Here is a 12,489-nt window from a genome sequence, read left to right as displayed (position 1 = left end):
TGTCACTGAGCTCATCAAGATTGATTTTTCCTCTTTTCTCTTCTCTGCCTAACTCAAGACACATATGTTTCAACTTCATAACTAAGCTCTATGTCTCCAACAAAGCCTTACTTGATCGCTTCTGTCCCTGATTCCTTCAACATTTAGTTCTTCCCAATGGCTCAGCAGTAAAGAATCTGCCTACCAATGCAGGAGATATAGGAAGATTCCCTGGAGGAGGGCATGGCAACCTGCTCCACTGTTCTTGCCTGGAAAATCTCATGGACAGAGGAACCTGGCAGGCTGACAGTCCATGGGGTCATAAAGAGTCAGATATGATGGAGCGCATGTGCACACGGCTCATGATGGTTACAGAGGCACAGAAATGTGGGTTTGATCCCTGGGTCAGGACAATACACTGGAGAAGGAAATGGCTACCCATTCCAGCATTCTTGCTTGGAAAATTCCATGGACAGAGGCGCCTCTGGGCTACACTCCATGGGGTCGCAAAGAATCAGATATGTCTGAGCACACATACAAACAAGATGATGGAGCTAGGTGATTGTGGCTTCTATCTCAGGAGAGCTTAGAGAATGCTACATATTGTACTGAGCACATGAGGTACATTGCTCATTTAATTTTATTTAACCCACACATGAACCCACTGAGGTAAAATTAACTGATCATTCCTATTATACAGATGAAGAAACTGAGTCTCATAGAAATGAACATGCTCAATATCTCCTGGTGTTGAGAATCTATGGGATAACTGGGCAAATTAAATAGAATGACCTAAAGGGAAAGGTTTTAAGAGCTGGAAGTTAAGCGTAAGTCCTAGAGTACAAGGGTCAGTGATTTATGGTGGCTTATACAGCATGGAGCACAGAGGAGCCTCAATAAATACAGGTTGTTTAGACTGTGTCCTGATCCCCATACACCACGAGGAAGGGCTCTCCAGGTACCCGCAATAAAAAATGTACGGTGAAAGTTCCATCAAGAAGGGGCAGGGTAAGCTTTGTGTTTGGGTCTTAAAAAGAGCAGCTCTTTTAATCACTGACTAGTTCTCCCACCCTGCTTAGAAGTGGGGAGACAAAGAAAGAAGGTAATTATTAAATGCTGTACACTGTGATAATCACCTTAATATAGCTGTTTCCCAAGATCCAAAATCTTCAGGTGCTTGCTAAAAATGTCATTTTTATCATAGTCCTAAACCTACTGAATAAACATTGCTGGGAACAAGCCTAGAAAATTCCATTTTAAATGTGTGTCTCAGTTCATTTTTAAAAGAAAGAAAACTTAAGCAACTTTATTTTATATAATTTTCATCAAATACTTAGAACAATTAGGGGGTGACAGAGGATGGGATGGTTGGATAACATCATAGAGTCAATGGATATGAGTTTGAGCAAACTCTGGGAGATAGTGAAGGACAGGGAAGCCTGTTGTGCTGCAGTCCATGGAGCTGCAAAGAGTCAGACACAACTTAGCGACTCAACAACAAAAAGTGGCAATCCAGGAAGGAATGATGCAGATCTTCTCCCTGCAGGATCACTTCCTGGGAAACCTTTCCACTGTGGCCTTCACCAATGGATGGGAGCAACACAGGGAGAGGAAGGGTCTGTGTGAACCGACACTTGGGTCTTCACTGGCCTCAGAGCATCTGTGTCATCTGGGCTAGGAACCCGGGAACGGGAATCACAAATTAGATCCAACTTCACTGTTTGCTTCTGACAAGAACTTGGACAATTTATTTAGCCTCTCAAGATTTCAGCACCCTGCTCTGTAAAATGGAAATAATGATATCTTCTTCACATGATTTCTAAAAAACCTGAATGGCCTCATGAATGTAAAGTGCCTATCATGGCATCTCCAACAAATAGAAATTTGATTAAATGTTAGCTGTTTCTAGTGTAAAATTCAACTCAAAGGGCATCTCTTCAAGCGCATCTTCTCTGAGCACTGCTGTCTCCATGCACCCCTTGATATAACCACTGACTCCTTTGTATTCTTTCTGTACTATTGGTTGCTACACTATTTGCCATACCAGGTGTAAAAACTGTTACAACGTCTGATTCCCTCTCTGAACTGTGAATTTCTTGAGAATAATACAAACATTCATTGTGAAACCTTGTTGCTTAGTCCAGCCAGTGCTCAAAGGTTATTTTAATGGCTTATCATAAACGACCAGCTGAATAAAGTAAGTGCCCTAAATATAAACCTTCAAGTTGCAAACCTTCAAAGATGAGAACATGTGTGCCACCTACTTTACACCAGCCGTTCAACTGTACTACTGTACTTTTCAAGGTATTTAATGTAAGAATAAGATATTTTCTTTATTTTTTGTGCTTGTTTTTTTTTGTTTATTTTTTTAATTTAAGTACAGTTGACTTACAAACTACATGAAACATTATGTTATTTAGTAAAACATTGGTTTCAGCAATAAAGCCCATTTTTTTTTTACATTTAATATGTTAAACATATTGATCAGTATATTGATAATCAACATGACTTCTGGTACTTGACCCAATACTGGCTGACCTCTCTTAAGCAGTACTTTCTTGTTTTTATGTATTATTGGTGTGAAAAATACAGTGCAGTACTCTATATCTGATTGTGGTACCTAGGTTAACTTATTGGACTTATGAACAAATCGGACTTACAAATGTGCTCTAGGAACAGAACTCATTCATATGTAGGGGACTTAGTCTAAGTGACTGATTGATTGATTGAATGAATGAGTAATGTGTAAGTATTCTCCTCTGCCCATGGCATTTTTCAGGCAAGAATACTGGAATGGGTTGCCATTCCCTTCTCCAGGGGATCTTCCTGACCCAGGGATTGAACTCTGATCTTCTGCACTGTAGGCAGATTCTTTACCACTGTGCCACCTGGGAAGCCCTGTCAGTAACCAAGCCCATGAAAAAATAAATGCAGAAATAAATAAATGACAGAATTAATGAATGGGTAAATAAATAAAAGTTTAATAAAATAATCCACAAAATGAATTAGTAAATGGATGTGCATTTATGAACGAGCAACTAAATCTATGAAAATCACATTACAATCATTTTCCCCAACTTTGTCATGTGCTTTCTGTTCTCACTCACTTTGGCTGGAATCAACTGGCCCTGCTAAAGTGGTGTGTGTGAAAGGCATTTCTCTAAGTGCCTGTGAAAACTCTTGGCAATTCAAAGGTGACAATGCTTTAATTTTATGGTAATTCTATAGCTTTACAACGTAGTAGTTTTATTTAATGGCACAATTTAGCAGGAGATCATGCAGTCTGCCGCTAGTCCAGAGAGACCACTTTAAAGCTTGGGCCTTTCATAAAAGCCAATCTATTCCCCAGCTTTACCTAAGAGACCAGCCTTCTAGAAGCTCTATGTGGTCACCAGGTCTTGGCTGACAGTGTGGTGGTGGTTTTGTTACTAAGTCATGTCTAACTGTCTGTGAGCTTATGGACTATAGTCTGCCGGCTCCGCTGTCCATGGGATTTCCCAGGCAAGAACATTGGAGTAGGTAGCTGTTTCCTTCTGCAGGGGATCTTCCTGACCCAGGGATTGAATCTGCATCTCCTGCATTTGAAGGTGAATTCTCTACCACTGAGCCACCTGGGAAGCCCCTGACCGACAGCATGATGTATTAAACAGGGAGACTGACATTTTAAAAGTCTTCCGTCTTCTAAGCAGCTGGATGACCATCCTTGTTCAGTTCAAAAAGTCCCCTGGAAAACACTTACTTGGTCTACAGAAAGCAAACTGTCCCTCTGAAATATTAATTTGGTGCAAAAGTAATTGTGGCTGGTGCAAATTCATTGCAATTGGTGCAAAAGTAATTGAGGTTTAAAAATAATTGTGGTTGGCACAAAAGTAATAGTAATTACAGTTCGTGCCAAAGTAATTGAGATTTGCGCAAAAGTAATTGAAGTTAAAAAGTTATTGTGGCTGATGCAAAAGTAATTGCAGTTCTTGCAAAACAGCAATTGCAGTTGGTGCAAAATAGTAATTGCAGTTGGTGCAAAAGTCAGCCACAATTATTTTTACACCAACTACGATTACTTTCGAATCTCAGTTACTTTTGTACCAACCTAATAGAAGTAAAATACAGGCATTATTCCAACTGATTAAACTTCTAGTGAGCCACAGTGCATATGTCACTCATGAGTGAGTCCCAACCGAGCAACAACAACTGGACCATCAGGAGACACAATCTGTAGCATCCTCCTTGGATTGTGATGAGCCTGCTGCCCACAGACAAGGGACACGGTTGCAAGAGAAGGGGGGAGAAGACAAAGAGAAAAACCTCAGTTTCTTAGGTGTCAGTCACTCTCCAACATTGTTTAAACATTAATTCATTTAACTTGACTATATCTCAATCATAAGAAGACATCATCAACCCTCCATTTACAGAGAGAGAAACTGAGATACAAAGACAAGAAAACTTGTTTGTGGACCCAAGGGAAATAACTATAAAACATAATAAGCATGATAATTTGGAGGATGAATATGTACCAGAAATTGTTCTAAGAGTTTCAATTAATGCATATGAATTCATGTATCCTCACAACCGTGTCCTTAAAAAAATATAATCCATGAATTAAAAGCTTGTGATTTACACAGGCAGGATAAAGGGGTGAGAAGGTGTGGGCAGACCTGTTTTTAAAGCATCACTCTTGCTGATATATGAATTATGAATCAAAGTGGGAAAGATCTGGGTTTTTTTTTTTCTTTTTTATCACAAGAACTTGAGATGATATATTTCGTGGAACTTGGGGACCATACCTGAATCTTTTCTATATCTTAAGTGCCTTGTCAGTGCCTAGACAGAGCAAACAACCAATGCATATTGATTCAAATAGAAGACGATTGCCTTCCATGCTTTCCTGTCCTTTGATAAGAAGTATGGAGAAGTATGCAGAGCCAAAGATTTAAATCAGCTGGTTCTAGCTGGAATCCTCTTCTATAACTCACTAGCCTCAGCAGTGGCAGCCCACTCCAGTACTCTTGTCTGGAGAATCCCATGGATGGAGGAGACTGGTAGGCTGCAGTCTATGGGTCGCAAAGAATCAGACACGACTGAGTGACTTCACTTTCACTTTTCACTTGCGTGCATTGGAGAAGGAAATGGCAACCCACACCAGTGTTCTTGCCTGGAGAATCCCAGAGACAGCGGAGCATGGTGGGCTGCCATCTCTGGGGTTGCACAGAGTTGGACATGACAAAAGCGATTTAGCAGCAGCAGCAGAAGCAGCAGCCTCATTAGCACATTTGTAAAGAAAAGAACAATATTTCAAAGTAATGCATCTCAAACTAGTCTCATGACCAACAGATATTTAGCACAGTTTTACACAGTTTGTAATCAAGTCACAATATTTTGGCAACAATACTTCTGCCATGACGGCAGAACCTGGAGAATTTGAGCCCAGCCCAGTTTCTACAAACTGTAGAAGAGTTTGGCAGATAATGGAAGCTAATACTTCCTTTTTGGTGTGTGTGTGTGTATGTGTAAACTGGAGTGTTTGGGATAGAAATCAGCCAATAGGAGAAACCAAAACAGAACTTGATTACAAATATATATGGCACCAGCAACTGAATTCTACTCCTCTTGGTATAAAATACAGCTTCAAAAAATTAACAATGTACTAAGAAGTTTGGGGGAAACAAATGTGCCATAATGAGTGTGTCATGAGTAACTCTTATTTCCTCTATACTGACAGACTCTTGTGCAGTCCATACGTAAGACTGTCAGCTCAATGACATTGCTCTAACTTTGGAAAGCAAAGCCAACAACTATTAGACTGAACTAAACGGACATTTTTTTTTTCTTTCTGTCAATGACTTGGATGATAATCTATTACCTGCAATCCCACTGCACAATTATGTGCAGGAATATTAGAGAGATTTCAATTGCAGCTTCCTTACCTACTCCATCATGCATGCTTTGATGAGTTTTAATGAAAACAGAGCCTGTTGCCAAAGGAGTGAGAAACAGAGCATCATAACAGCATCATAACATAAGAGTGATAAGACATAGAAATTCCCAAGGTGGCTTGTAAATGAATTAGGAGCTATTTGAGAAGGAAAACAAGTTTTGCTTTCAAGATTTGACCAAACCTTCCTTGCAAATTTCTCTTTAGTGCCTGATGGTCTCTGTACAGGTCTAGCCACATGAAACAGGTTTTGTATCAATCAAGACAGGAAATAAATGTGTTTTTGTTAGTGGTTCTAGACAAACAACTTTGCATATCAATATGCAATTATACTGCACAGAGGAAAAACTGTGTGGCTGGAAAATATCTTTTAACATGTTGACAAGGTGTCTTGTTAACAATTCAAAATGGCAAAATGTAAACAGTAGAGTCAGTTGAAATGTCAAGCTCTAGGGAAAATCTTGTCAGAGTGTCTTTTGCTTCTAATTCTGCCTTATTGACACTGGAAATTTCCCCTCAGACATGCTCCCTCCAGGCTTCTAAGGTCTCTGAAATCTGTGGAAACACAGAAGGAATAAAAACACCATTGCTGGCAAGAGGAAATAGCTACTTTTACCACTCAACTGGGGGCTTCGCTTGTGACTCAGCTGGTAAAGAATTGGCCTGCAATGTGGGAGACCTAGGTTTGATCCCTGGGTTGGGAAGACCCCCTGAAGAAAATAAAGGCTACCCACTCCAGTATTCTGGCCTAGAGAATTCCATGGATAGTCCATGGGGTAGCAGAGAGTTGGAGATGACTGAGCAACCATTCATTTTCACCACTCAGATGGCCATAGGTTCTATCTATACTACTAGAAGAGCAGTAAGAGTCAAAGAGGTCATGGTTAATATTACACCATGATATCTGTCTACTCTGTTTCATGACCATCTATGTTTTGGGACAAAGAACTTGCCATATATAACATATTCCTCAGATTAATCTCAAAAGGCAGACAATTTTATCATCTTCACGTCCCTGATAAGAAAACAAAGATCCAGAAATGTTGAATGACTTGTCCAAGGTCACACAACTAGAACGTGCCAGCGCTAAGATAGGAACACCAATGTGACTCCAAAACCTGTGTTCCTTCCACTAGTGACACTTATGTTGGGAGAAGAATAGGCTTTGGGGAGACAGGGGAGCAATGATGGATCTTGGAACAATGAGGAGCAACAGGACACTTTTCACTCTTGGACTTGTAGGAAAGGTTACAAATAGCAGGAGTGACTCAAGCTCAGTTCAGAATACAGTAAGACCCCTACATACAAACCTTCAAGTTTCAGACTTTCAAAGGTGCAAAAGTGTGTTTCATCAGCATCAGGTGTGAGTGAAATTGCAGCTTGCCCTCTGTCTCCTATTGCTGACAATCCTTCACTGTACCTCCTCCAGTCAGTAACTCTTCTTGCCTGCTCACTCAATGCCAGCCCTTGGATACAAGCTGTTGCACTTTATATATATATATATTTATATATATATATATTTATATATATAAATATATATATATTTCCCCCCCTCAGTGCCTAATTGGTTCCCAGGATATGGAGGATAGACCAGTAGGCTGGAAATCTAGTAAACTATCGCAGTTCAAGCAGAAAGATAGTCTGCTGGGTGACTTTCTTCTTGCTTGGAGGAGGTCAGTCTTTGTTTTACTGAGCCTTCAGCTGATGGGATAAGGCCATCTGGCTTTTTGGAGGGCAATCTGCTTAATTCAAAGGCCACTGATTTAAATATTAGTCTTATTTAAAAATCCTCTTCACAGAAGTATTCATGATAATGTCTGATATCATCTGCACATCATGACTCAACCAATCTGATGTTTCACTCACCACATTTTTGTGTATCAACAACACACACTTCCCACACACGTACTTTGGATGTTCACTCATTCCAGCTTCTTACTGTGCCCTAATCTTTCTCCACTCCTGTCTTGCTCTTTGCACTGATTGTAGTGCCCAGCACTTCCTTACTTTCTGATGGCATCTAACTCATTCTATGAGTCTACCCCATTCATTTTCACTAAGCAATACAATTCCAAGTCAAACTAGATTCCTTGTTTCAAATACATTCCTCCATACTGGCCCAACTAGGCTGTTGCAGCCAAGGATGAACACGAACTTCACGTCATTGTCTGAAACTACATTCAGACTAAAAGACTTAGATAGAGTCATCAGATAGAGGCATAGGTCCCAGGTGTCCCTTTGAATAAAACATTACATTAGTATATGTCACTGTTTCTCTTAGTGGTTCACTTGTCCTTAATTATTCACCACTTGCATGGTTTGCCAACTTTGAGAGTCAGCTAGCTCTCTTAAGTGTCTCTTTCATGAATGTTCCTTGAATTCATTCTAATCTCACTTTCTTTCAAGCTGCAAATGAAGGTTCTTTCTGCTTCAGATGGGAACCTAATGAACAAATTCATACTTCATATATTTGCATGGCTTGTGAATTTCATTCACTGATCCTACTTCACAACCAACTTTCATCCTTAATGAATGCAAGTAACTTCTCCCCCACCCTGGGTTTGTTTGGACAGTTCTTTAACCAGGATATTTTCCATTTGCTCCACTGGATGTACTCTCCGCCCTTCTACAGCATTCTCTGTGCCCAGGAAAGCTGACTAAAAGCCTTACCTAAGTACAGTAAGTTGTCTGTAAACAAGTGAACTCCATTTTGAGAGTGAATTCATAAGTCCAATTTGTTCATATGTCCAACAAAGTTGGCCTAGGTATCCAACTAACACAATCAGCTATATAGTACTATACTGTAATATTGTATAAGAATAAGCAACATTTACCATCTTTTCCAGATCTTCCAGATGTTCAAGCTGGATTTTAAAAAGGCAGAGGAACCAGAGATTAAATTGCTAACAGCCATTGGCTAATAGAAAAAGCAAGAGAATTCCAGAAAAATATCTACTTCTGCTTCATTGACTATGATAAAGACTTTGACTGTATGGATCACAACAAACTGTGGAAAATTCTTAAAGAGATGGGAATAACATGCAAATCAATAAAGTGACACAACACATTAACAAATTGAAAGATAAAATCATATAATTATCTCAATAGATGCAGAGAAAGTCTTTGACAAAATTCAACATCCATTTATGATAAAAAAAAAAAAACACTCCAGAAAGCAAGCATAGAAGTAACATGTGAAAAGTGAAAGTGAAAGTCACTCAGTTGTGTCTGACTCTTTGCGACCCTATGGACTATACAGTCCATGGAATTCTCCAGGCCAGAATACTAGAGTAGGTAGCCTTTCCCTTCTCCATGGGATCTTCCCAACCCAGGGATTGAACCCAGGTCTCCCACATTGCAGGCAGATTCTTTACCAGCTGAGCCACAAGGGAAGCCCATACCTCAACATAATAAAAGCCATATATGATAAAACTGTAGCAAACATTATCCTCAATGGTGAAAAACTGAAAGCATTTCCCTTAAAGTCAGGAACAAGACAAGGGTGCCCACTCTCATCATTACTATTCAACATAGTTTTGGAAGTTTTAGACACAGCAATCAGAGAAGAAAAAGAAATAAAAGAAATCTAGATTGGAAAAGAAGAAGCAAAACTCTCACTGTTTGCAAATGACATGATCCTCTACATAGAAAACCCTAAAGACATCACCAGAAAATTACTAGAGCTAATCAATAAATATAGTAAGGTTGCAGGATATAAAATTAATACACAAAAATCCCTTGCATTACTGTATACTAACAATGAGAAAACAGAAAGAGAAATTAAGGAAACAATTCCATTGACCATTGTGATGAAAAGAATAAAATACTTAGGAATAAATCTACCTAAAGAAACCAAAGACCTATATACAGAACATTATAAAACACTGATGAAAGAAATCAAAGATGACACATATAGATAAAGAAATATACCACGTTCATGGATGGGAAGAATCAATATAGTGAAAATAAGTATATGACACAAAGCAATCTATAGATTCAATGCAATCACTATCAAGCTACCAATGGTATTTTTCACAGAACTACAATAAATAATTTCATAATTTGTTTGGAAATACAAAAAAAAAACTATAATACACAAAACATTCTTGAGAAAGAAGAATGGAACTAGAGGAATCAACCTGCCTGACTTCAGACTATACTACAAAGCTACAGTAATCAAGACAGTATGGTACTGGCACAAAGACAGAAATATACATCAATAGAACAAAATAGAAAGCCCAGAGATACATTCATGCACCTACGGACACCTTATCTTTGACAAAGGGGGCAAGAATATACAATGGAGAAAAGACAATCTCTTTAACAAGTGGTGCTGGGAAAACTGGCCAACTATCTGTAAAACAATGAAACTAGAAAACTTTCTAACACTCTACACAAAAGTAAACTCAAAATGGATTAAAGATCTAAATATAAGACCAGAAACTGTAAAACTCCTAGCAGAAAATATAGACAAAACACTCTGACATAAATCACAGCAGGATCCTCTATGAGTCACCTCCCAGAGTAACGGAAATAAAAGCAAAAATAAACAAATGAGACCTAATTAAACTTAAAAGCTTTTTCACACACAAGAAACTCTAAGCAAGGTGAAAAGACAGCCTTCAGAATGGGAGAAAATAATAGCAAATGAAGCAACTGACAAAGAATTAATCTCAAAAATATACAAGCAGCTCATGCACCTCAATTTCAGAAAAATAAATGACCCAATCAAAAATTGGCCAAAGAACTAAATAGAGATTTCTCCAAAGCAAACATACAGATGGCTAACACACACATGAAAATATGCTCAACATCACTCATTATCAGAGAAATGCAAATCGAAACCACAATGAGGTACCATCTCACACCAGTCAGAACGGCTGCTATCAAAGAGTCTACAAACAACAAATGCTGGAGAGGGTGTGGAGAAAAGGGAACCCTCTTACACTGTTGGTGGGAATTCAAACTAGTACAGCCAGTATGGAAAACAGTGTGGAGATTCCTTGAAAAACTGGAAATAGAGTGGCGATACAAGCCAGTAATCCCACTTCTGGGCATATACACCAAGGAAACCAGAATTGAAAGATATGTGTGTACCCCAAAATTCATCACAGCATTGTTTGCAATAGCTAGGACATGGAAGCAACCTAGCTGTCTGTCAGCAGATGAATGGATAAGAAAGCTGTAGTACATATACACAATGAAATACTACTCAGCCATTAAAAAGAATGCATTTGAATCAGTTCTAATGAGGTGGATAAAATTGAGCCTGTTATTCAGAGTGAAGTAAGTCAGAAAGAAAAACACCAATATGGTATATTAATGCATATATATGGAATTTAGAAAGATGGTAATGATGACCCTATATGCAAGACAGTAAAAGAGATACAGATATGAAGAACAGACTTTCATACTCTGTGGGAGAAAGAAGGCAAGGGTGGGATGATTTGAGAGAATAGCATTGGAAGATGTATATTACCATATATGAAACAGATCACCAGTCCAAGTTCAATGTATGAAACAGGGCACTCAAAGTCGATGCAGTGGGACAACCCTGAGGGATGGGATGGGGAGGGAGGTGAGAGGGTGGGTTCAGGATGGGAGACACATGTACACCCATGGCTTATTCATGTCAATGTATGGCAAAAACCACTACAGTATGGACAGGGAGGCCTGGCTTGCTGCTGTTCATGGGGTTGCAAAGAGTCAGACATGACTGAGTGACTAAGCTGAACTGAGAACTAAAATACACATTGAATAGATATGAACAGTGGTACAGTGCCGGGAGCCAGAGTGAGGAATCCCACCCGTGGCAAAGGTCATGAGGAAGGAAGCCTGACAAAACGCAAGGGCGTGATCAGGCTTCAGGGGCTCCCCCTGGAATTTCCTGAGCATCCACCCCGAAAAACTAGAGTCTGCCTGCTTTACTGTGTTATACTTTCCACCTACTCTTCTGACATAAACAGGGGGCTGTCCCCCCACCACCTTTTTCTGGAAAAAGTTAATTTAGAGCTTTTAGATAATAAATCTCCTGGGCATAAGAGTGTTTCAATCCAAAAACCCCTCTGATGGCTTTCTAGCCTGCCTGCCGGACTTTTACAGCTATGCATGTGATTGTTTGTGGCCTCCCAACTGCGAGAGGCACAGGAGGCTTAAAACATCCTAGGAATGTAGAGGCTTCCAAGGAGTCAAAATCATTAGAATAGGACTGATTAAAGGTTTCATTTGTTGAGCCAATACTTGCTGCCAAATTGTCATATCTTTTATTTGTAGATATAGTTGGAATATAGAAAAAACAGGTAGTAGACCTGGTATTAGCAACATTAGATCTTTGAGTTAAGTACTTTCTTTGTTATAACCCACTGCACCTTCGTTCTACAGGAATGTAACTTTATTTAGTACTTTGAGGGTGATGCAGAATAAAGAAAAAACACTTCTAGGGAAAAAGAGTTTTTCTGGTTGATAGACATTTATCTAGGAAGAGAGCCATAAAAATGTTAACAGGCCTCTTGGCCAGAAGATAATGCAAACCACCTGAGACCTTTTGTATACGGGAAGGTATGCAAAAAGAAAGCCTGGTC

General features: G+C 39.3%; 1 protein-coding gene across 2 annotated transcripts in view; it reads right to left on the bottom strand.

The window, feature by feature from the left end:
• CNTNAP5 (contactin associated protein family member 5) overlaps nt 1-12,489 on the bottom strand; it is a 1,084,456-nt gene that overhangs the window by 346,569 nt on the left and 725,398 nt on the right. The window lies entirely within an intron of this gene.

The sequence above is a fragment of the Ovis canadensis genome, chromosome 2 (assembly GCF_042477335.2).
Source record: "Ovis canadensis isolate MfBH-ARS-UI-01 breed Bighorn chromosome 2, ARS-UI_OviCan_v2, whole genome shotgun sequence".
Classification (NCBI taxonomy): Eukaryota; Metazoa; Chordata; class Mammalia; order Artiodactyla; family Bovidae; genus Ovis; species Ovis canadensis.
The sequence above is the reverse complement of the archived record's forward strand: the minus strand, read 5'-3'. Positions and strand labels throughout refer to the sequence as shown.